Raw genomic sequence first — 27074 nt, 5'->3', positions numbered from 1 at the left:
GAGGTTACCAAAAACTGCTGCTGCTATTTTAAACATATAATAGTTTAGAAAACACCTTTGGCTGTCCAAGGTAAAATAGATTCTTTTTAATATTCTGGTTTTAATATGTATGTTGTGCTTTTGTTATAAAAGTAGGAGACAGTTTTGTTTTTTCTTTGGAATTGGCACTTGATAGTTTATTATAAGATAATGTCTGTACTGGGTATATTACCTAGATTTTTTGTATTTATTAAAAAAATTTGTTGTGATGTCTTTATTTTTTGCTCTTTTATATTGAGAGATTATAGTTTGGAAACAAAAATATTAGATTTGGAGGAAGAAAACTTGGGTTCTTGGATAAGCCATCTAACATCTAAATCTCCATTTCCCCATCTGTAGAATGGGAATAAGAATTGTTCCACTTTCAATTTTATATAAACTTTCTCAAGATGAAGTAAAAAATGTATGTCATAATTGCCTTGTAAACAAAACAAAACTAAAGTATATGTATGTATGTATTCTTTTCATCTGTCAAATGGAAATAGTAATAAAACTTCATGGAGTTTGTTATGAGGATTAAATAACTCATATATGTAAAATACTTACAATTACACTGGCATATGACAGATATTCAACAAGTGTAGATAATATTATTATTATTCTGATAATTAGTTGTATTAAGCTTGTAGTCTAGCGGTTCAGTCTTGCATATTATTCAAGACAAAAGAATCCATTTGAACAAAGGTGTGGCATCATGAAACCAGAACAAAACCTGGCTAAGAACTAGAAACAGAAAAAAATCAGTCAGAGAAATTTTTAAAAAATCAACAAAGATAAATTTCTAGTGTGCTATATACTGTTTATGTGTCCTCAAAATTCATGTGTTGACATTCTAACCCCCAAGGTGATGGTATAAGGAGATGGGGCTTTTGAGAGGTGATTAGGTCATGAGAGCAGAGCCCTCAAGAATGAGATTAGTGAAAGGGGCCCAAGAGAGATGCCTCACTCCTTCCACCACATGAGGACACAGTATGTGTGTGTGCCATCACATACTGTGAGAAGGTGCCGTCTATGAACCAAAGAGCTTGTTCTTACCAGACACTGAATTTGCTGGCACTGTGATCTCTGACTTCTCAGCCTCCAGAATTGTAAGAAATAAATATCTGTTTGTTTAGAAGTCACCTAGTCTATGGTATTTTTAAAAATTTTTAATGGAGTATACTTGATTTACAATGTTGTGTTATTCATACTTTCTGTGTACAGCAAAGTGAATCAATTATACATATACATATATCCACTCTTTTTTGATTTTTTTCCCATATAGATCATTACAGAGCATTGAGTAGAGTTCCCTGTGCTCTACAGTAGGTCCTTATTAATTACCTATTTTATATATAGTAGTGTGCCTATGTCAATCCCAATCTCCCAATTTATCCCTTCCCCCTTTCCCCCCTGGTAAACGTAAGATTGTTTTCTACATCTGTAATTCTATTTCTATTCTGTAAATCCTATGAGATCGGTTATATGTGGAATCTAAAAGAATGGTACAAATGAACTTATTTAGTCTATGGTATTTTGTTTTAGCAGCCCAGACAAAGACATAATACTTTTTTGGAATCATTTCAGGACCAAAAAATGTGTCTGGGCTTAAAATACCTATCAGGTGCCTTTTTTGGGCAACTGCAGTTTTACTGGCTCCAACAGGTGACTCCACTTGTATATCCTGGTGAGACATCCAAAGCTGTCAAGTTTAATTTTCAAAAACTTAGAAAGATGACTCTTTTGCAAATGTAAAATGAACATGTATCAAATATTTTATGAAACTCATTAACTAATGAGGGAACCAATAAGGTGGTGAAGCTGGTTCAAAAGAAAATTGGAGGAATGGAGATTTATACAGACCAGCATTCAAAGACACACTAAAGTAAACTTGCTAATATGTATACACTGGTTAATGTCCTAAAGGGCAATGCAACTATAACTTTAGGGTTCTCTTTTCTATTAGCAAGAAATCTCCAAGTTCACATGGAACTTCACAGAATCTGGACTCTAATCACAAAGTAAACAGCAAAGACAAATTAAGGTGTTTTCTCCTTGGTAATTAAACAATTCTTAGGTAAATCTGTCAAACAATGCCTTATATTGAAAGAGCATCCTCTTGTGCTATTTCCAAGTTTTGGATAATTTTTTTTTTTAGTAATAGAAAGACACCAAAGGGTTTTAAAGAGGGGAGTGGCATGTGATTTATGTTTTAAGAGCATCTCTAGGAGAACCTTTGTTTGGGGGCAATAAACATTAGGATGCCAATAGTGGAAGCAGGGGGACCTTCAAAGAGGCAAATACTTTAGTCCAAATGAGAGATTATGTTGACATGGATTACAGGAGTAGTGGCTGAGCTTAAAAGAAGTGGCCATATTTGAAATATATTTTTAAGGTAGGGCCAACAGGATTTGCTGACAGATTGGATGTATAGTATGTGAGAGAAAGTGAGGAGTTGGGTTGAATGCTAGGTTTTTGGCTGAGTCCTGGGTATGCAGTGGTGAGGAACACAAATTCCTAGCCCTCATGGAGCTTACAGTCAACTGGGAGATTTTTATTTTTTTAGAAAGCAAATGTTATTTTAACCACAAATTGTAAATTGTGTACAATACATAAAGTATTATGAAAAATACAAAGTGTTGAGGTAGTGACCAAAAGGAAGGAGCCTTTTAACAGCTGCTGAAGGAAAGCCTCATGAGAAGACAGGGAGGTGAAATATGAGAAGAAACTAGTTACCTAGAGTCCAGGGAAGAACATTCCAGAGGGAAGACATAGCTACATAAGGGATCTCGGAGGGAACAACTCAACTTTTAGGAACTAAGAGAAGACCTGCATGGCTGCAATACGTTGAAGGAAGACTGGATGAGGTCAGAAAATGAAGCATTATAGAGCATTGCATGGAAAGTAAAAACATTTTGGTTTTATCCTTGGTACAACAGGAAACAGTAGTCTGGGTGAGCATGATGGTTGCTTGGACTAGGGATGTGGCAGTGGAAATGAGATAAATGAATAGATACAGGAAATAGTTTGGAGTAGATTCCTTCATTCAGATTATGTTGATCATGGGGAGATCCCAGAGTGGGGGAATAAAACCTCTCTTGAGTCCTGGCTCTCCCACTAATTATGGGTATCACCTGTGAATAAAAGAGTTAACTGTCTCTGGGTTTTGGGTTTCCACACTATGAGGCTAATACTGCAAGTAACTAGGCTGTTAGTGAGAGAAGTGCAACAAAGGGGAATTAATTGGATTCCAAGAAAATGTTGAAAAACATGCGAAGTTCGGAGACCTCATCAGAGCCTCAGAAACAATTAGGTTCAGGTGCTTAATGATGCAAGCTAGGATTCACTGACTTTTGTCTGTTTCTCTCTGCGAACCAGCTTTATATTCTCTCAGGGAAGATCCCGAATTGTATACCTTAAAACTTATGCCAACAGGCAAAGACTGCTTTGTGGTCCCAAGTTCAAAATCCTAGGAAAAAGCTCTGATAAAGTCAAGCTTGGGCTAGATGCTTATGGTGGGACAAATCAAGTATGGGTAGAAGCAGGAGGTCACGTAGGAACATGGTAGCTTCCATTAAATAGCCGGAAAAAAGAGGGAGAACTGAAACCTACAAGTGGTTGTGAAGGGCTAATGGTGTTACAATGGTCATATTTAATCTGAGGGTACTCAGAAAATAATTACTGAGCATCTACTATGTAGTCATGGACTAAGTGCTTACGATATACGATGTCTGCTTGAAATCTTTGCCAACAATGATGTTCTGCAATTCTGTGAGATTTTACAACAAAACGATAAAACAGCCAGTTGCTTTGGTATCTGTGAATTTCAAATAATTATCTTCAGGTTTACCATTCTTTCTCAGTAATGGAAATAAATGGTTTAAACTCTCCAGACAAAACAAAGCTTTACGTTTCTAATTTATTATACCTTCTTTTTTGGAGGAGATCCATTTCCTACTGTGTTTTGGGTTTACTCAAAACTAACATTAACATTGTATGAAGACTTCCAGTCTTCAGTATTTGAGAACACACACAAACATAAGTGCCTTGGCTTTCACTTTTCCCTCTGTCTGGAAAGCTCTTCTTACCAAATTTCCACAAGGTTTGCTTCCTTACCTCCTTCAGGTTTTTGCTTAAATGTACGGTGGTATTTAGAATAAGGGCCCTCAAAAATGCTCAAATCCTATCCCTGGAACCTGGGAATATGTTAAGTTACATGGCAAAGGGTAGGTAAAGTTGCAGGTAGAATTAAGGTTGTAACAGCTGATTTAAGTAGAGCAGGATTAGCCTGGATTACCCAGGTGTGGTCAATGTAATCCCGAACTCTTAAAAGGCGGAAGAGGGAGGCAGAAAACGCTGAGTCAGAATGAGGTGTGAGCACAGGGTAGTGCTCAGAGAGAAGGAGCGTTCCTGGTTTTAAAGACGGAGAAAGGAGGCTATGAGTTAAGGAATGTGTGTAGCACATAGAAGCTGGAAAAGACAAAGAAATGGATTCTCCTTCAGAACTGTAAGTTAACACATTTATATTGTATTTGTATTGTTTAAGTCTTGAAGTTTGTGGTAAAGGGGGTTCCCGGGTTAGGTATTCAAGGTTCTTCGGTTCGCTCTTTATTGGCAAATTAAAACAGAGCAGGAATTAAACCTCGGGAAATTTTGACAAGCAGGGTCACTCAAAAAGGTCAGTTACGTAGGTTACCCAAGGCTTTCTAAAAAGGGGAACTTCACGGATGGGGTAGCTTGCATTTTTATGTAGTTGTGTAGCTGGCACTGTGTTTATTGGAGGTGGCTGTTTTGGCAATGAAAAGCTTAATGTCAGGAACTTATATTACAGTAAGAAAAGCCAATTGTTAGATGCTTTACAAGACACCTTTCTACCCATCAATGTGTGATGTTGAGGGGATTACTGGTTCGTAAGCAAATGCTTGTCTGGCAATTACATACAAGGCTAAGTATGAAGCAATTTGAGACCATAGGAAGTAGCTGCACAAAGGATTCAGAGAAGGCTTCAGGTAAAGTCTGAGGTCAATAATAGCAGATTAGGACATTTACATGAAAGAAATTGCACTTTATGTTTAGAGCTTCATACTTGTTATTAAACTTTCTCTGCCTTCTCTAAGAATTATAAACTTTAGGAGGTCATGGACCGTATCTGTATTGAAACAGTCTGAGAAAATCATGCAGTGAATTCAAGGTTAATTCAATATGCTAATCCCTTAAACTTCCGGTGCCCTTCAGAATGTATAAAATATTTTCACACCTCATTTAAACATCATTAAGACTCTGAACAGAATGTGGACCAGGTGTTTTTTATCTTAATTTTATCAATACTGAAATTATAGAGGCTAAATGATAAGAGTAGTATAATTATTGGTAGCATTCTTCAGTATTCTGTGCTTTCACATATATTGTCTTACTTCATCCTACCCACAATTTTGGGTGGGTAGGTAGGTAAGGTCTTCCTGCCCTGAATTTGCTGATGAAGAAATTAAGCCTGAGAGAGTTTTAAATGACTAGCTATGGAGAAGTGAAACTGGGATTCAAACTCGGGTCATCCTATGTCACCTCCAGTTCAGTGAGTTTATTTTCAATCTGTTGATTGTGAAGAGCTCTGGGTCATTCCTGGGGATCTATTAGAGACAGAAAAGAGCTCAGGCTTTGGGGTAGAATCCAACAGTCTTTGGTTCTTCCACTTTCTGTAAATCTCTGGGTCAGTCACTTAAACTCTTTAACTCTTTAAGCGTTAGTTTCCTAGTATGCATAAATGAGAGTAACATAGGATTGTTACAAAGATTATGTAAAACAATTGTATATAAAATCCCTAATGCAGTGCTTCATTCCCCAGTAGATATTCAATGAAGAATTCTTATGATGATAAGGATTAAATTCTAGTATGCAATTGGGTTTACAGGTATAGGGTTCAGGGGAGAAATTGGGCCTGGATTTGGGCGCCATGGGCATACATATTAAAGTCTAATATTTCTACCAAAGGAAATTTTAATGAACAACCTGTTTGATTAAGACCAGAAGCTTTGAAACCTGCGGCCTTTATATTGTCTCCAGGCTCCTTTGTTTTAATCAGTCATTTTGTTGGCCAAGAGGCTAATGCTGCCACCTGCTATTATCTTTAAGAGAGTAGTAAAGAAAAGGGAGAATCTGGCATCAACAAGAAACAGGAAAATTTTTATTGTGTTTTGTGTACAGGATTGTCTGAAGGAACCTAAAAGCAGAACACAGGCCTCTGGAATGAAAAGTCCACTTTTTCCACCTCTATTCTCTGCTTCTTGCTCTGTGTCTGCTGAGTTATTCTCTCCCTCTGAAGACCATATTTCTCTTCTCATTCCATGTGCTATTTCCTAGGTCAACATCTTATTGCTCCAGGCCACCCATGGAAAGTCGCTCAACACTCTTGGTTGAGATTCTAAATTGCTGGAAGACATAAACTCCTTATCCCGACCTGGGTCAAGTATACTCCCCTGAGTGAGTTCACTAAGCTACAGTCAGGAGGGAAGAACTCTATGGAATAGATGTGACTGTAACAGGCCACTCCTGTGAACGGGATGGGTCCTGGAGGCAGGGCAGATACCCCAAAGACGTTCAAAAAATTCTTCCACACTCTTTTTTTTTTTAACATCTTTATTGGAGTATAATTGCTTTACAATGGTGTGTTAGTGTCTGCTTTATAACAAAGTGAATCAGCTATACATATATCCCCATATCTCCTCCCTGTTACGTCTCCCTCCCACCCTTCCTATCCCACCCCTCTAGGTGGTCACAAATCACCGAGCTGATCTCCCCGTGCTATGTGGCTGCTTCACACCAGCTATCTAGTTTACATTTGGTAGTGTATATATGTCCATGCCACTCTCTCACTTTGTCCCAGCTTACCCTTCCCCCTCACTGTATCCTCAAGTCCATTCTCTATGTCTGTGTCCTTATTCCTCTCCTGCCCCTAGGTTCTTCAGAACCATTTTTTTTAAGTTTCCATATATATGTGTTAGCATACAGTATTTGTTTTGCTCTTTCTGACTTACTTCACTCTGTATGACAGACTCTAGGTCCATCCACCTCACTACAAATAACTCAGTTTTGTTTCATTTTATGGCTGAGTAATATCCATTGTATATATGTGCCACATCTTCTTTATCCAGTCATCTGTCAGTGGACACTTAGGTTGCTTCCATGTCCTGGCTATTGTAAATAGAGCTGCAGTGAACATTGCGGTGCATGACTCTTTTTGAATTATGGTTTTCTCAGGGTATGTGCCCAGTAGTGGGATTGCTAGGTAGTATGATAGTTCTAGTTTTACTTTTTTAAGGAAACTCCATACTGTTCTCCATAGTGGCTGTATCAATTTACATTCCCACCAACAGTGCAGGAGGGTCCCCTTTACTCCACACCCTCTCCAGCATTTATTGTTTGTAGATTTTTTGATGATGGCCATTCTGACTGGTATGAGGTGATACCTCATTGTAGTTTTTTTTTTTTTTTTTTTTTTTTTGCTTTACGCGGGCCTCTCACTGTTGTGGCCTCTCCCATTGCGGAGCACAGGCTCTGGACGCACAGGCTCAGCGGCCATGGCTCACGGGCCCAGCTGCTCCGCAGCATGTGGGATCTTCCCAGACCGGGGCACGAACCCGTGTCCCCTGCATCGGCAGGCGGACTCTCAACCACTGCGCCACCAGGGAAGCCCCCTCATTGTAGTTTTGATTTGCATTTCTCTAATGATTAGTGATGTTGAGCATCCTTTAATGTGTTTGTTGGCAATCTGTATAACTTCTTTGGAGAAATGTCTATTTAGGTCTTCTGCCCATTTCTGGACTGGGTTGTTTGTTTTTTTGCTATTGAGCTGCATGAGCTGCTTGTAAATTTTGGAGATTAATCCTTTGTCAGTTGCTTCATTTGCAAATATTTTCTCCATTCTGAGGGCTGTCTTTTGGTCTTGTTTATGGTTTCCTTGGCTGTGCAAAAGCTTTTAAGTTTCATTAGGTGCCATTTGTTTATTTTTGTTTTTATTTCCATTTTTCTAGGAGGTGGTTCAGAAAGGATCTTGCTGTGATATATGTCATAGAGTGTTCTGCCTATGTTTTTCTCTGAGTTTGATAGTGTCCGGCCTTACATTTAGGTCTTTAATCCAGTTTGAATTTATTTTTGTGTATGGTGTTAGGGTGTGTTCTAATTTCATTCCTTTACATGTAGCTGTCCAGTTTTCCCAGCACCACTTATTGAAGAGGCTGTCTTTTCTCCATTGTATATTCTTGCCTCCTTTATCAAAAATAAGGTGACCATATGTGTGTGGGTTTATCTCTGGGCTTTCTATCCTGTTCCAGTGATCTATACTTCTGTTTTTGTGCCAGTACCATACTGTCTTTGAAACAACACAAAACAACACAAAAAACACCTGTAGCTTTGTAGTAGAGTCTGAAGTCCGGGAGCCTGATTCCTCCAGCTCCACTTTTCTTTCTCAGGATTGCTTTGGCTATTTGGGGTCTTTTTTGTTTCCATACAAATTGTGAAATTTTTTGTTCTAGTTCTGTGAAAAATGCCATTGGTAGTTTGATAGGGATTGCATTGAATCTGTAGATTGCCTTGGGTAGTATAGTCATTTTCACAATATTGATTCTTTCAATTCAAGAACATGGTATATCTGTCCATCTATTTGTATCATCTTTAATTTCTTTCATCAGTGTCTTATAGTTTTCTGCATACAGGTGTTTTGTCTCCTTAGGTAGGTTTATTCCTAGGTATTTTATTCTTTTTGTTGTAATGGTAAATGGGAGTGTTTTCTTAATCTCTCTTTCAGACTTTTCATCATTAGTGTATAGGAATGCAAGAGATTTCTGTGCATTAATTTTGTATCCTGCTATTTTACCAGATTCATTGATTAGCTCTAGTAGTTTTCTGGTAGAGGCTTTAGGATTCTGTATGTATACTCTCATGTCATCTGCAAACAGTGACAGCTTCCTTCTTCTTTTCTGATTTGGATTCCTTTTATTTCTTTTTCTTCTTTGACTGCTGTGTCTAGAACTTCCAAAACTATGTTGAATAAGAGTGGTGAGAGTGGGCAACCTTGTCTTGTCCCTGATCTTAGTGGAAATGGTTTCAGTTTTTCAGCATTGGCAATGACGTTGGCTGTGGGTTTGTCATATGTGGCCTTTATTATGTTGGGGTAGGTTCCCTCTATGCCTCCTTTCTGGAGGGTTTTTATCATAAATGGGTGTTGAATTTTGTCAAGCTTTTTCTGCATCTATTGAGATGATCATATGGTTTTTCTCCTTCAGTTTGCTAATATGGTTTATCACATTGATGTGCATTTATTGAAGAATTGTTGCATTCCTGGGATAAACCCCACTTGATCATCACACTCTCTCTTGATTCTTCAGGTTCTAATATGACCTCTTACAATGAAATAGATTATTATGCGATTCTCAATCTCAAGAGCACTGACTTTTTCCTATTCATTTCTGGATCTTGAGTGCATGACATATGGCAATAGCTATTTATTAAATGTTCTCAGACCAGTGCGATGCATTCAGTACCTTATTTATTCCTCATATAGCAGACCAAAGGGTGGGTGTTTATTTTCCATTTTCTACATGAGGCACTAAAGCACAGAAGTGTTATATACCATGACCAAAGTCCACAGCTGATAAGTCACAGATCTGGTATTCAAACCGAGTTCTGACTGGACTCTCAAATGCCACATTACCCCTTACCCTTTGCTTTTAAGAGCATTTCAATACATTCTTGTCAACGGGTTGCTGTTGCCCTAAAATTTCAGTCAACTCTAAGAACCGCCCACATTGTTGCTTTTGGAGAGAAATTTGTTTACCTAAATATTATTCAAAAGGAAAGAATCGCTGACGCGTTTTGAAATATTTTTTGTGGTGTCAAGAGGATATTTGAAATGATGGAATGGTGCAGTGTAGACAAGAAAAGGTTGAAGGGTACAATCTATTCATTTAACTGTGAACCTTCACCCCCTCCACCACGTAATTCTTTAACATCCAGCATTAAACACATAGACACTCACAAGCCTGTACATTTAGGGCAGACCTCTGAGGTGTTGATTCCTTTTGTTCTGTCTGGGTTGATTAGAGGGAGCAGCCCTGGGGTCTCAGCACTTGGTGGGTGTAACACTCAGACCTGGTGTTGGAAAGCTTAGCAGACTTTTCCCTCTGTGAGGTAAGATTACACCATGTGAAACCCGTCTGCAGATCTGTATTTACTTAGTTTCTGGTTACAGCTGTCAGGAGAAGACTCTGTAATGTGCTGCAGCTTCTATGATAGCCTAGGTGCAGAAGAGGCAGGCAGCACTGTTTTATTGATGTGGACTAAAATCAGCTCATCCATTAATGTAACAAGCCAAAAGGCGTGTTATCAGAGAATTTGGATCTTATTGAGACATCATTTTTGCCCAGAGAGTATGGATTTCTTTCTTTTCTTTTTTTCTTTTTGGTGAGGTTGGATCAATTGTATACTTAGCCATCCTAACCCGAGTCTGTCTTCTCTTCTGAATGTGTTACTTTGCTCCTTTCTTTTTTACCTTGAGTCAAACTTAGTGCTTTCTTTGATCTTTCTGATCCTGCCAGTTAATGGAAAAGCTATTTTTTTCCAAATCACAGCTGAGTATGAAATAGATACTGCATTCCTCCCTTAGTAATGGTCTGTATTTACAGGGACATATCATTTCCCAAGGCAGGCACTAGTTTTGCCACATTCTTAGCCATCTTTGTTTAGTACAAATTTCCATTTATTGATCAGTATCTCGATGTGTGAGATATGGCCTATAGAGGGAGACAGAGGCTGTGTCAATGATTCAGGACAGTGGAAAGATTCCCAGAACCGTTTTGGCCACTATATTTTGGTCAAGACAGTTACTTTCCATGGTCAATATATCTGACAGCAAGTTCCACAGAGGCCGACCACTCCTGATCACACAGCCATGCAAGCATATCATAATTCATGATTTGATGGAAAAATTAAAATCCTTTCACAGGACCTTTTGGCCTTTCATTCTGAGAGTAGACACAACCAAAGAAAGCTGCGTAGCAGAACAATCTTTGGACCATAACTGTTTTTCCTCCAGAAGGACCAATCCTCGGTGGAATATAAAATTGTAGTTCATTTTGAGGATGGAGTTAGTCCAGTTCTACCATGTTCTGTGTATGCTCACCTCCCTTGTCCATGACTTTGTATTTCACCCTCATGTCTGAGAATGGTACCTTTAAAGGACTCAGCATCTCAGAGATGGGAGAACCTGAAAGAGGATATAATGTAAAACCATTCTGATAATTCATAGCCAGGTCTCTGAGTTCTAGTCTTTAATTTTAAAAAAATCAGCAACTCTAAGGGTTTGGGTCATAGGATTTTCAAAGAAGGAAGCTTTACCTGGTGTGAGAGTGATGAGTTCTTTTATCAGAACCAACACAGTGGTTTGACTCTTCTCTCCCCAACCTTGTATGCATAGAGAGTAAACTGGGGACTCTTTGGATGCTCTTTGTATTTTAGGACAAATCAAATGGAGTTCTTCGAGGGAAGGGATCCCCCTTCATCCAACAGAATGAGGATATGAGAAATAGTGATGATTTAGTTTTCTATTAGGTTTTTTGTGCCCTAACAGTGAGTAGAGTTGCTGAGAGAAGGACTGGTACTACTGCAAGAAGAGATACTGAATGCATCTCCGTGTATTTAGGAACCACTGGGCCATAGAAATAGGGTATTAGAAATGTGAAGGTATTGCTGAGGGATTCGTGATTAGACAATTTTCATATCTCAAGACCTCAGAAGCACTGTGGTTGTCCTGGATAGAGGGGAGGGCGCCTAAGCTTGGAGAAGATACCTGGACAAGCAGGAGGTAGCTGCTTACACCAACAGAGCCTAGCCCTACTGGAATTTCATACCTGTGGTGTGTTGGTAAATGTTTAACAACTGTCTCTCTCTAAAATGGAAGTTTTTTGTGTTTGCCAATTTTGATAGTGTAAGTATTCCCAATATTTATTCTGTGGCTGGTTTCAAGCTATCAACGAGACACCGCTGATGGCAGAGTTGGAAAGAAACTTGTACACTCAACTCTTGTGAGCTGGTGTCAGTAGGCTCCAGCACAGCCCTACCCCTCACCCTCCTGCACCATGCTCCATTCTTATGTACCCAGGGCCTGCCAGCACCAGGTACCTTGAACCTGGATATTCACTCCTATTTCTGGACAAAGAGTGCCTGACATGAATTTTGTCTCCTTTACTACTTTTGTGAACCGGATTGGAAGAATTTAGAAACCTTCAATTCCCTTCCCTGGGACAAACAGTAGTATATTAGAGGCTGACAACAATATTTCTTTATAATGAGGAATCATTTTCTTCTTGGACCCAATCTGGAAGATATTATTTCTATCCAAATACCAGAGGCTATAAATTTGTTTCCCATCATAGCAGAGACACAAACATGGCTTACTAGTTATTGAAGCAGGAGAGACAGGGTTGAGTTTTAGTAGTGAATTAATCCAGCAGACAATTCTGGAATTATTCATGACAGGTGCTAGAATTTTTGTAGAGCATATTGGCAGAAATCAAAGCCTCATAAAAATACATTTGAGAACCACTGTATAGTTAATAAAGTATGAACTTTGAGCAGTTTCAGTCTGAGAGACAGATCGTTCTCTACGAGTAATATTGAATGCTCGGATATCAAAGCGTAACCATCGCAGTGTAGACTAGAAAGATGAAAACAAAGGAATACTAATAGGGTGGAGTCAGAGATGATTCTCCTAGGGCCTAGGAGTTTATGCTACTAGTGCATTAGTTCTTTAGTGTGCATTAGATATCAGAGAGGGAATTTATTTAAAATATCGGTTCACAGGTGTGGCAGACGCCGTCACGGCACTGGCACATGTTCCCTGGGCAGCTCCTGTTCCTGTTTATCCTAGACACTCCATACTGTAAACACCCACAACTCTCTCCCTGGAATTTCCCTCTGACTGTAGGACTATATTCAGCCTGCTTGCGTGGCAGGCTGGAAGTTCCAGGGAGTTAGTGCACCCTCAAACAATCATGAATGGAACTTGGAACAGGAACACCCCAGTTCTGTATTCCACAGCCACAACTTTGAGGTATGTTCTGTAGTAGTGGTTCTCAAAGTGTGTTCAGGGGACCTCTGGGAAACCCCAAATTCTTTTAGGAGGTCTCTGAGATCAAAACTAGTTTTGAACTAATTCCAAGATATTATTTGCCTCTTTCACTCTGATTTTCTCACACGGGTACAGTGGAGTGTCCTATAGGTGAGAATGTTATTCTCATCACAGCTAAGGGAATGTATGCTTGTGAATTCTTGTTTAGGAAAATAGTTTTAACATCTAACATGGTATGTATGTATCAGTGGATATAACACAAAGACTCTTTGAGGTCCTCAATAATTTTTAAGAGTATAAAGGGGGGTGGTTCTGAGAGCAAAGTGTTTGAGAACCATGGCTCTACACCGTCTCCCAGGCCCACAGAGACATTTAGCCCCAAATCTAAATTTAGTCACTTGTCCAAAGCAGTGACCTGCTCACTGACACGTTTACTGTTGGTTCTTTCCCATCTCTGCCTCAGTTTGGTCTCAGGGTCTGCCTTGGGGGAATCCAAGCTATGGCACCAGAGATTTTGGATGACGCCTGGAAATCTGCATCTTAATAAGTAACCTGGATGATCTGATGGCTCAAGGACCTCCCCTAGCTAAGATTTTCACAAATTTCTTGCAAAGAGTGAGAGTAGGCTGTGCAGGATATTGGAAATTTGCACTTGAACAACCATAATGTATGGTACACATACGTGCACAGACTTTCACACTCACACACGACCACTTTAAGTGTTTAACTCTTAGTGCCTATAAGTTCAGGTTTTAATTGTTTCCTCTCCCAGCTCCCCAGGGTTTTCTTAATCTCTGTATCAATCTCTGTCTTTTTCTTATAAATTCTTTAATTTATGAATAGTACAGTCAAATACCTAAATACTGTATATTTGCTGTAGTTCTAGCTCTGTCATGAGGGATGAGTCAGTTTGAAATGTATTGTCTTAATTGCTGGCATTATGAAATTCTTAGTTAAAAGAGAGTCCCATTATTGTACTGTATTTGAATCAGGTAGCCAGCGTGCAGACTGGCAGTCTAGGTAAGCAGTGTATGGTAGGGAAAGTTATCAGCATTTATACTAATTTGTCTGCATTGAAATGTTTATTTCTTTATATCAAGATTTAACATTCATCCAATGAAGCTGTATGAGTGGCAGTATGGTGCAGTGGGACCTGCGTTTGAGTCTCTAAATAGCTGTGTGACTAAGTCACTAGGCTATTATGGAAATTACAAAAGAGAACAGTTGTAAAACACACGCTAGTGAATTTCACAAAGTAAACATTCCATAAATGTTAGCTCTTATTACTATTACTACCCAGTTTTTAAAAGCCATGATTTTAATCCTCAAGTACATGTACTTATAGTATTATTGGAGAGTAGCAGCAAAGAAATCCAGGTTTGAAACCAACATAAGAGAGTACGCAGTTAGGTGCTAAAGGACAAGACCCAGGCTTGGGGACTTGTAAAAGCTCAGAGAAGAAGGGAATCAGAGGAACTTGTAGTGATTGAGAAATTCTACCCTGGCTGTGTGACTTGACGCATTTGTCTTTGGAAACTAATTGCTGTCCTCCGTTTCCAGACAAGACTATATCAGCTCATACTTCACACAGCAGATTGAACGTGCAGTGTGTAAGACTGCCAAAGTTTGGGCTGCTTCCCAAGTCAGAATTAGGATACTACGTGTCAGCTCACCCAGGATACTCTGGAAGGACTCTAAGGGCTTTTTGCCTCCCATGACACAGTGATGATTTGGGTTAGAGAACATCTTTTCTTTCAAAGGTATTTCATCACATATACTTAAAAATTTTCCTGGGGAGAGTAATAGTCACTATTCCTGTTCCTAGTTAGTGGTTGGTAAAATTGAGATACCAAGTTTATCCATCCAATATGTCATTCCTTTGGAACTTCCAAGGGGGCATCTTTATAGAAGAGCTTTTCTCGACATTCTTCACTTGCAAAACCCCTAAAATGAATTCTGTTATATATATGTGTGTGTGTGTGTGTATATATATATTACATACAGAAATATGTATTAAGATTTTGTTTTCCCCTCTTATAATAAATGGCTCCTTTGGATATACATTGTATAATTTATCATCCAGCACATCCTATGATTATTATTAGTGACTATCATTACTTTTCTAATACTTCACTTTATTGATCATAAGATACAATTGATTTTTTTATGATGTCTTTAAAAACATTGAAGTATAGTTGATTTACTATGTTTCAGGTGTACAGCAAAGTGATTCAGTTACACATGTATGTATATCTGTTCTTTTTCAGACTTGTTTCCACTATAGGTTATTACAAGATATTGAATATAGTTCCCTGTGCTATAAGTAGGCCCTTATTTACATATTTTACATGTAGTAGCGTGTATCTGTTCATCTCAAATCCCTAGTTTATCCCTCTCCCCCGCTTTCCCCTTTGGTAACCATAGTTTGTTTTCTATGTCGGTGAGTCTATTTCTGTTTTGTGAATAAGTTCATTTAAGATACTATTGATTTTTTTTAAGACATACTATTTTTGTACCACCAAGAAGGAAGAGACAGTGCCACTGATTAAACTGTGATTAGTGCCTCCCTAGCACTTTGAATTTTGAGCCGTACTTGTTAAAAGAGCGTTTATGACTTATTTAAATGTGAATTTGTATCATATATCAATTTTTTGTACACATAAGGAAACCATAAAGCTATCATTAAGGTGTTCTTAAAATGTCTTCACATTCCACATCCATATCCTTTGAATCATTTAAAAAGTCATAATTGTTTTGTTTTGCCATTAGCATCCTCTATACTAGCCACACTGCTCACACTTTTTCTTCAGTTTCGATGTTGACATTTTCCTATTTGTTTTCTCCTCAGTTGAATTGCATGTTGCCAGCCAGAAGTTTAGCAGTTTCTGATCAAAGTCAATGTAAAGTTTTGACAAATTGATACTTGGCAATATAATAGAAGTTCTGAGTGAAGTATAACTTGGTCACAGCAATACTTCATTGCTTTGAAATTTCTTTAAACTATTTTGTGGAATTTGGCAACTTTTCCTGTCTTCAATGGCATTGTTTGGTCTGTGGATAGGAAATCCTTTCGCATGTGTTTCAGTAGTCGAACATAACACAGCTTCATCTACTTGTGGGTATGTGATGTCAGAAAATGTGGAGTTGTGGTTGTACCAGTCAGAGTGGGCTAGATGATGCCCAAATCTCCGTGGCTTGAAATCATGAGGTTTATTTCTTGCTCATGCTACGTGTTCTTCTGGGTTGGCTAGGGTTCCTCACATCATCCTTTCTCCAGGATTCATACTTTTGGAATAGCCATTGTTGGGAACATTGCTGGTCATTGTGGCTGAAGGGGAAAAAACAGAGGTGATAATTGTTCACTGCTCTTAAGGTTACACATACCACTGGTGCTCACATTTCTCTGGCCAAAGCATGTCATCTGGTCACATCCATCTACAGGGATTTGGAGAAGTACAATCATACCAAATGCCTGGAAGAAGTGGGGATATTTGGTAGACACCAAAAATGGCCACTACCGTTTACCCTTCTGGGCACAAAATGATCTATTTTCTCTCTTTGCTACATGAAGGACATACTCATTCCATTCTAAAAAGAATCACAGGTTCAATTCATTCCCTGCAGCCACTTGAAAGGCAGGCTATCTGGGTGATGTAAAATGGTTTTGTCATTGGGGGAAGGTGTGCAGTGACTTCTATGTCAGGTTTTGAATGTAGTTTCTCTAGACCCAGAGACTTATGAACTAAAAAGACAACTTGCTCTGCTTCCCCTACCACCTGGCTCATATGATTAATGCAAAGAGTAGAACAGGAACACTATAACTATGAACACTTCTGTTCATAGAAGGGAAGAATGAGAGAGAATGCAATAGTCGCTCTTCCTAAGCAATTTTGAAATCCCACCGGGCAGACATTGCAGAGGGCTCCTGGTTTGGTGGTGGGAAATGTTCCTTGATTAACCCTGGGGATGCGGTAATCTTCCAACTCGGCTGTTCTGTGTTAACTTTAGGCCCACACTCTGGGAGTTTTTTCTTTTCCATTGTTTTTGGCCACAGCTGAAGAAGGCATTGGCAGATATGCCTTCTTAGGGGCTGAATGCTTTTTTAGTCCATTATCTGTATTTAGACAATTGGGAAATGCAAAGTTCTCTCAGAAACAGAGCTTCTTATTTAACCTCAGTCAGCTTCATGTGCCAATAGAGACTATAGTTATCTTACAAACATATTTCTTAGATTACTTTATTTTTTCTCTCCACTAAATTGTGGGGATGTCTATTTTCCCTAAGACATTTTGTTTACTTTAAACGATCTACCAGGTACTACTCTCTTAATCTGAAATGGTTTAAATGCTGGTATGTTGGTAAACATTTTAACAGTTGAGTCTTTAGGGGAAATACCCTGATTTGTAGCATGTCTTAGTTCAGAATGCTATAACAAATTACCATAAGTTGGGGGGTATAAATAAACAATTATTTTTCATAGGTCTGGAGGCAGAAAGTCCAAGATCAGAGTGGCAGAATGGTCAGGTTTTTGGTGAATGCTCTTTCCTGGTTTATAGACGGCTGTCTTATGTATTCTCATGTGGAGAAGGAGTTAGCTTCTATCCTCTTCTTATAAGGGCACTAATCCCATTCATGAGGGTTGCATCCTCAGTACCTCCTAAAGGCCCCACCTCTAAATACCATCACATTGGGATTAGGGTTTCAGCATATGGATTTGGGGAGACATAAACATTCAGTCCAAAGCATAGCATTTGCTGATTTCCAGGGTACAAATACTTCCACCATGGCCCATTTCAATCTACCAATGTGACTGGTAGAATCACTGATTATACAGTATGTTCACACCAGAGATATAGCAATAACTTCAAGAGCGTAGATAATAGTAAAATATTATAAAAATTAGAAAGTGGTGAGTTTTGAGTATTATATTTGTTTTGACATAGTTTATGTAATTTAAAAATAATGGCTGTATTTAACAACCATCTTAGAAATCACTAAAACTTTAACCAATGAGCTAGGATGAGCCAGTTCAGCACACCATTGCCTTAATCCATTCAGATGTGATAACTGAGTGTGATGACCACACACTTTTAGTCTTCCTTTGAGACTGAGCTTTAACTTTCCATTATTGCTTCACCTATTTATCAGTTTTGGGACTGAAAAGCAGTTGCCTCAACAAGTCCTGGAATGCTCACCTGAGAGCAGAAGAACCTACCAGTTTATGAACAACAAATTTCAGAGAGGTTTGTTACACAGCAGTATCTAACCAATACACTCAGAGAAGACCTTGTATATAGTTTACACTGGCCAAAACCAAATGCAGACTTACATAGGCTAAAATGAAGAATGTATAAGCTCATAGAATCAAAGTAGCATTCAACAACCAGACTGTAGGAGGCACAGGGCTTTGGGAAGAGCTGGGCTTTGGGAGCAATAGAAACTGAAGACTTTGCTATTGGAACTCTCTCTCACCTCTGCTTTCTGTGTGTCAGTATTTTCTCTCTCACTAATTTCCTCTGCTTCATGAGTTTTAAGTTTTTCATCTTGGAGCTACCACCACGGTGGTAGTTTAACACCAGTGAAAATCCCAAGAAAGAACTGTGGCTGGTATTGGTGCCCATTCATTGACAAATATCTATGATTGAGGGAGTGGTGATAGGGAGTCAGCTAATTATGATTGACCCCTAGCAGAGTTAGGTATCTACCTTTTGACTACAGAAGCTCATATTTTACAATATAGATAGTGGAGTAAAGGCTGTGTAGTTATACTGACAAAGCAAAACTGTGCATTATGGTATGCCCTGCTCATGTTTGCATGTTATCCTATGATAGAAGGAATTGTACATAGGTACCTGAGGTACATATTGCCTTTACCATTAGCTTATTAATTTTATTGCCTATCCATCCAAATGAATTTGACTCTCTGGATGCTTTGATTTAAACAAAGAGAGGAAGAAGGAATTCAGAATGGGAAAGTTAGACTTCACAGCACAGGTGTCTTTAAGCTGAACATCGAAAAACTTAAAAATAACCTGTCTATTCAGACAAGCTGTCTCTGTTAGGCTGTTAATCAACTTTAAGGTTTTAGATTTTTTGTATTTCAGTTTTCACATGAAGTCCCACAAGTGCACATTTTAAAACTCTAGAGTAAAATTTAAGTTAACTCACTATCTGTTGCAATTAAACCATCTAGATGTGTAGGCTAGAAGTCAGGAGAAAGCAGAGCAGGAGGTAAATGGTAAGACAAATTCCTATCATAGAATTGAGGGCAAATGAATTGGTAAATATTTCTGCCTAAAGATTAGTGGTTAGATATCAGTGAACTCTGAGAGCAAACATCTTTCAGGGAACTGGAAGGTGAGTTGCAAGGTGAGTCTCAGCTTAAAGATTCAATAATTATGCCCAATTTCTCTCCTTTGGACAGAGCTCTGGTGAAAAGCATGCCTGAGAGTAATGTAGAGGCTGGGCTGGTGTGGAGATAGGATGTGTCTCATCCTGCACGTGTAGAGACAAGAAGCTGGTTTGTGAAGAGGTGCTAAGGTCAACATAAAAATTCAAAACCAGGTTACCTACCCAATAATTGAGGGAAGGGGGTGACAAAGCAGGGCTAAAGTGGAAAAGGCTGTTATGGACTGATCATTTACATCCCCCAAAGTTCATATGTTGAAATCCTAGTCCCCACTGTGATAGTATTTGGAGATGAGACCTTTGGGAGGTAATTAGGTCATGACAGTGGAGCCCTCATGATGGGATTAGTGCCATTATAAGAGACCTGAGAGAGCTAGCTGGCATGCTCCCTCTCTACCATGTGAGGACACAGCAGGAAGGAGGCCCTCTACAAGCCAAGAAGAGAGTTCTCACCAAGAACCAAATCTGCTAGTACCTTGATCTTGGATTGCCCAGCCTCCAGAACTGTGAGAAATAAATACTTGTTGTCTAAAGCCACACAAGTTATGGTATGATGTTACGGCAGCCTGAATTGACAGGTTATTGTATCAGGAAAACTGAGCGAGCAGCGACAAATAAGATCAACAGACATAATCTGCAGGAATGCCACAGACAAGAGTCAGAACCATCAGTGGCTAGGTCATATGGTGCAGGGCCATATAGGTCGGGAGAGTGTGGCTTATTACAGGGACTGTACAGGATGGGCAGAATCCATCATAGTTGAGGCTAAACATATACTTATTTGGCAACGAAGAAAAATTGGTTATATTTTTAATCTTATTTATACACGTAGTATTAGAACTGGAGTGGTACAGAAATGGGCAGCAAATGGTGAGGGTGTAGAGGTGGTAGGTGACCTAACTTGTTGGAATGGGTGAAGGAATGAAGAGATTTGTTCCTGGGCAAACCCACCCATATTTAATTTACTGGTGTAATGGCTGGAACTGTCTCCAGACACCCCTCCCTTCTCTCACCAAGCCCATCACCTGGCTTCCCATGGCTGTTTGGTTAGGGCAAGTGGGAGAGGAAAGAGTTATGATTATAGGGATAGGATTTAATTTTGGAGTAGAAACTATTCTATATTGTTTACCTATTTCCCAGGAGTGTTTTGAGGATTTTTACTGATGGGATAGTTGAGGATGTTATCCCCAAAGTCCAAATATACATCATTTAAAATACTGCCTAGACTTTCATTGCCTTTAGGAAGGCACAGATATTTAATCATGCTGGTTTTATATTTAAAATATAGATGAGATTTTACTTCTAATGGCAGGTGATTCTAATTACAATTATTTCCTCATGCTATGTAAGTATGCATCTTATACCTTTTAAGATGAATATTACTGGACTTCTTTAGAAACATTCCTAAATTATGTGCTGTGCATTAATTATTTTTTAAAGTCAATATGTGTTGAAAGTTCTAGTATATTCACTTGCTCTGAATTTCTTCCAAACACATTAAATGAGCCTGTAGCAGGATTAACCACAGTAGATTTTCTGTTTCTTTCTTTTTAAATAACATATCATATTTTGATTTAACTTGCCATTTTTTTTCTTCTTAATTCCCTCTGCCCAATTCTTTTAATAAGAAACAAGATTCCTGGAGAAAACACTTCTTGGCACAGATACCGTTCTCCCCAGTTGGTAGATGGCAATGCTGCTATGATTGAATCTCCCAGTGGGACGAGGTATCTGAAGTCAGGTTGTTTTCAAAAGGTTGATATTGGGGCGCTGGCTATGATACTACAGTCCCATTCAGTCTTTTATTATTCTTGCTCTGTAACCTGACATTGTTTCAGGAAGAGGAAATCCTTGGGTTTAATGAAGACAATCAGGCTAAGGTCAGGAGGGTAATGCTAAACAGACTGAAAGTAAAGGTAGCCTGGAAATAAGAAGGTAAGGCTAGAGTGGATTCAAAGGTTAGACTCAAAGATGGAAACCAAATGCACCTGGAAGGCAAAATATACTTGAACCATAAAATATACAGAACCCTAGGGATATATAAAAATAAATCAAGCTTATTTAGTTTGCCTTTCCACTTCCCTGGTGGCTTGTCCAGCTGTTACCCCAGTTTGGGCAGGTGGTTTGTGGGCCTGATTTTTAGGTGTTTATCATGGGGTGCCTGCTAGAGCAGCTGCTGAGAAAAGGGACCCTCAATACCTTCATTCTACATCAGCTCCCAAACTTCACAGTTCCTGATATTAAACTGCTTTGGCGATTATAGCATTTCATTAAAATTTTAAGTGACACATTGCAATGTACTTTTAGGTAATCTGTAATGTGCCTTTGGGCATAGCACTATTTTTTTAAAATAAATTTATTTATTTTATTTATTTATTTTTGGCTGTGTTGGGTCTTTGTTGCTGTGTGTGGGCTTTCTCTAGTTGTGGTGAGCGGGGTCTACTCTTCATTGTGGTGTGCGGGCTTATTGCGGTGGCTTCTCTTGTTGCAGAGCACAGGCTCTAGGCACGCCAGCTCTAGAGCGCAGGCTCAGCAGTTGTGGTGCACGGGCTCAGATGCTTTGCGGCATGTGGGATCTTCCCGGTCCAGGGCTCAAACCTGTGTCCCCTGCATTGGCAGGCAGGTTCTTAACCACCGTGCCACCAGGGAAGCCCTATCTTTTTTTTTTTTTTTATGTGGGTGTCTAAATTGCACAAGAGAGTGGGAATGCTTTAGATTAAAATGAGTAAGCAGCCCTTTCTTTCTGTTAGCTGCATCGCCCCTTGCAGACCTGGATATGGTTAATAAAGTATCATATGAAAGTTACTGATTATTCAAAATGGATTCTTCTTTGCAAAAGCCGTTGAGAGTTGGCCATAAGTTTTCTCTGAAAGGTAGTTGTTATTAATAACATTTTACAGATGAAATCAAAAGTTGTTTAAATGAGAATCATAAATTCTTATAGACCAGCATTGTGGTCAGAAGGCTGGACTGTGGGGAAAAATGCTTGGATTTGAATCTTGGCTCCTTCACTTATTATCTATGTTGCTCTGAGCAAGTTATTTATCCTTTTCATATTTTCACATCTGAAAATAGAAATAACACTAGTTTCTGCCTCATAGGGTTATTATGAGGAATGATGAGTTCATATGTTTAAAGCATTTAGAATAATGCCTGGTACATGATAAGTGTGATAAGTGTTCATATAGACCCACAGACTCTTATCTGAAACCCTGAGGGACAGATACATTTTGGAATTCAGAATTTTTCAGATGTTTAATGAAGGCGCTATGAGGCAAAATTTATTTTACTTAAATAAATTTTAAGTACACACTATGATCAAGTGGATAGTTATGCAGCCAAACTGGTGGGCAGTCATGCTAAGTGGGAAAACATGTATAAACAGGCTTATATTAGCTTAGGACAGGTTTAGGTACTAAGTCAGTTACAAAATCCTTTTGGTTTTCAGAGGCTTTCTATATTTTTAAGTTATGGATGAGGGATTGTGGATCTGAAATAACATTAAATGGTAGATAAATTATTGAAATCTAGACATTTCCAAGGTCCAGGCTAGAATTTTGAGCCAATGTTCTTTCTCTTATGGTTTTGCAAAATGAAAAAAGAACTTCAGTGGTTTGGTCAAGGTCGTACAGCTTCTCACATCAAATATGGGACGAGATTCTTGGTTTCCTGATGTTAAGCCTAATGTTCTGCATGAAATACAAATGTTTCAGAAGCATACTCCCCCAAACACTAATTACATGGAATATAATGCTTAATCCAGTCAGAAAGGAATTCTGGGATTCTTGTTTTGGATTTTTTCAGACCCTTCATTGTTCTGATGAGCACTGGGAATCTACAAAAGGGAGAAATGTTACACACCTTTCCTAAACTTATTTTCCCATATATTCCTTATTTTGAGAACATTTTATGGAGCATATTTGGGACACTTTGTTTTACGTTATTCTAAACAAGACCTTTAGGGATCCTTGCACTGAGTGGATACAGGCAAGGTCATGATACCCATCATTATAAGGAATGATACCAGTTTCTTTCCAGGGCACCATTCAAGAGGAGCTGCCTGTATACTGAACTCTCTGCTTCTGGATGTGGTTAGCTTGATTGAAAAGGCACTGCAATACCCATGGTTAAGGGATCCAGGAATCCCAATGTAGCAACTTCCAAGAATGTGAAGTCTTGAGTATTTATAGAAGACATTGTTAGAAATCATGGATTTTTTGCAAAGAATGTGGTTCATAGATAAACAAAAAGAAGTGAACCCATAAAAACTGACTTTATCCTGTCTCCCATCTCACAAATCCACTAGAGGAGCACAATTTCCTTATCCTTTGGCTATTGAAGAATTTCAGTTTCATCATTTCCACCACAAGGCAGTGGGGGGTTGATGCTTACAACATCTGTGGGTAAATCCTTGGGCTTGGATTGAAATGAACCTTCTGGTATGTATGCCCCTGAGTCTTCTAAAGAAAACATGGTTTCTTTTAATGTTGATATTCCAGAAACATTGCACAGACCCTTGGAGATGAGTTTTTCTTCTTGAAATAATAACAGTTCTTTTGGACATGCAATGAGGGGGGTATATTATGTGCTTGAAGCATTTTGTTCTACTAAGGTGCTATTGAGGAAATTTTTGGTTGAAATTGGCTGTTAATGTTAGAATTTAATGTGCTGCATTCCTGTGAAATCTTTTGTTCTCTAAATATTTGTTATTTATCTTTCTCTTACAATCAACTGGCTTTTCTTCCAAGTTTATGCTCCTCTTTATTTTTAAAATGTTGACTACTTTGGGAGCAAGGCTTTACTTGTGGACCTCACTTATGCTACAAGCAGCCTAGTAAGTTTCATTAAACGGACCCTTAAAAGGAGTGATGCTTACTTGGGTAAACATGAATCATTCAGGATCTTTCAAAGTGCCTGATGTCCAGGCTCACCTGGGCAATTGTATCAGAATCTCTAGGGTTGGGATCCCAGCATCAGTATTGATGCTGAAAACTCAGCCTCTGTGCACCAGTGCCAAATCGAATCTTAGAGACAGTTTTGGGTGAAGTAGAGAAGAATAGCTTTATTGATTTACCAGGCAAAGGGGGACACAGTGGGCTCATGCCTCAAACTGTGTGTCCCAACCCGGGGGGATTTGGTGAGGAGGAGTTTTATAGCAATGGTTCAAGGGCAGCCTTGCTGGTAAGGATCAGGGTGTGTGAAGGGCCTGTAGCCTTTTAATCTGGTTTCAGGTGGTCTCCTGATGAGTTTCTGTGGGTTTTTTGATTTGGCCTCAGTTGTTCTCCTGATGGGTTTCTCGAATTTATCAAACTGTGACCTTCTCTGGAACGAAGGATGCTAACATCTTTCATTTGTTGGGGGTTTTAGTTCATAGAAGAGCTCAAAGATACTATGTGTATCCCTCGAGGCAGAACCAGGACCCTGCCCCAAGGCTGCACTATTGTTTCTTGGCAGCTCCTCCCTTGTCTCTGCATCCCCTCCATTCCCTGATTAGCAACTGTTCGAATCTGCCCTTTGGAACTCAGGGAAGGTCATGGAGGCTGGCGTCTATTCCCTACAAATAAGAAATGGGAGACATAGAAAGGCTTCTGTGCCCAGGAGCCCCACAGGGTCCTGCTAGGTTTCACTATTTTTTCTTTTTTTAAGTCTCCAGATGATTATGTGTGGCCAAGATTGAGAAATACTATTTTACTCAAAGTTGTTGGTTTATCCCACCTGATTCAGGTATCTTTCGTTAACCATAGCTCAAGGGTTATAGTCTAGTAGCCTAGGAGCTTGAATCCAGCACAAAGATCTGTTCTGTTTGGCCAGCACAGAACAATGTTAAATATGCCTGAATTAGAAAGCCCCCAGGAAAGGTCTGTGCTCTCTACTGGCCCCAGTCTCAACAATCTCTGTTGTATTATCCCCAGCCACTTCTCAGGCTATGACATCTGCTTGGCAACCATGGGTATTTGAATTTGTGACCCCTGAAATACCTAGAGGGGTTCTTTAGTTAAGACTATATTAAAACATCAAGATTATCTGAGAATGACTAAACATACACTAAAGGCTGAAAATATTTCCTGTTTATGGAAGCCTAGATTCCCACTTGTCCCTTTCCTAGGAGAGTTCCCTTTGGGCAAAGAGGTGTTCCCTGGGGTGCTAGACAAACTGAAGACCCAGATGATGTCTATCACCTGTGATCATCAGCAGCGGAACCAGAGCAAAACTGACTCCTTCTTTGTGAGGAGTGAGTGAAACTCACACTTCTGAGGCAAAGAGGAGAATAATAGGAGGAGAAATAGGGTTAGCAGCTGAGAGCCTTGAAAGCAAGATCAAGTCTAGACTGAGGAAGGGTTCAGGAGAGGTGTTCTGAATCAGGGAGATGAGCAGGGGAAATCTTTTGGTTTCCTTCACTGGGAGGGCCCAGTGAGCGTGGCAGAGTTGATATGGTTTAAAATGGCCTGATGCGGGATCTGCCCTTTGTCTGTTTCGGGTTCAGGTATTGAACATCAATACACACCATGCAAGGGCCAGTGACTGCAAGTAATTCAAAAGTTTATTACTTAGGCATAGGCAAAGCAAGAGGTGTCCCTGGGAGAGGCGGCCTTCCAGCGAGGTGGCTCTCTGATGTCTGGGCAGAGAGAGTCTAATTGTGGAGACAGATATAGGACAGGAGACTTCCTGTCCTATATTTTGACAAGGCCCAGGGCAGGATTTCCATTGGCTTGCCCTCCTGTGGGGGATAGATGAAAGGGGGAGATAGGTTGCCTTGCCTATGACTTATGAGGATAGCAGATGTGAGTCTGCACGACTGGTGTACAGAGAAAAAAGAATTAGAGATCTTTCATTTTATTAACTCAAAATTTTATTAAGCAGCTACTATGTACAGACTCTGTGATCCAAACAGTTATAATCTCTGGATGGAGAGAGACAATAAACACACAAATATACATCATATCAAGTGGTAAGGATGTGATTAGGATGTGATATCATTTTATGTAGAGTAGCCAGGGAAAACCTCCCTGATAAGGGACTTCTGGGTTTTTTTTTTTCCTTTTTTTCCCCTCCAAGCATGGGAAGGGAAGCCACTGGAAGGTTTTTTGTTTTTGCTTTTTTTTTTTTTAAAGCTGCTTTATTTTTTTTTAACATTTATTTATATTTATTTATTTAGGCTGTGCCAGGCCTTAGTTGCAGCAAGCGGGATATTTAGTTGTGGTATGCAGGCTTCTTAGTTGTGGCATGCGAACTCTTAGTTGCGGCATGCATGAGGGATCTAGTTCCCTGACCAGGGATCCAACCTGGGCCCCCTGCATTGGGAGCGTGGAGTCTTACCCACTGGACCACCAGGGAAGTCCCACTGGAAGGTTTTGAGTAGTGGATAAGAACAATCTGATTGACCACATATAAAGGAGTGATAATTTGTGGTATACGCACCCTTATTGCAGAAGGAGTTGAGGAAAGGAGTCAGGAATGTGGGTCAGAACCATGAGAACAAGGGTGTAAGAGGAAGGAAGATAAATTTATTCTGCAAAACCCTAGTAAG

The sequence above is a fragment of the Mesoplodon bidens genome, assembly GCF_964165515.1.
Source record: "Mesoplodon bidens genome assembly, chromosome: 16".
Classification (NCBI taxonomy): Eukaryota; Metazoa; Chordata; class Mammalia; order Artiodactyla; family Ziphiidae; genus Mesoplodon; species Mesoplodon bidens.
Note: the sequence above shows the minus strand (reverse complement) of the source record.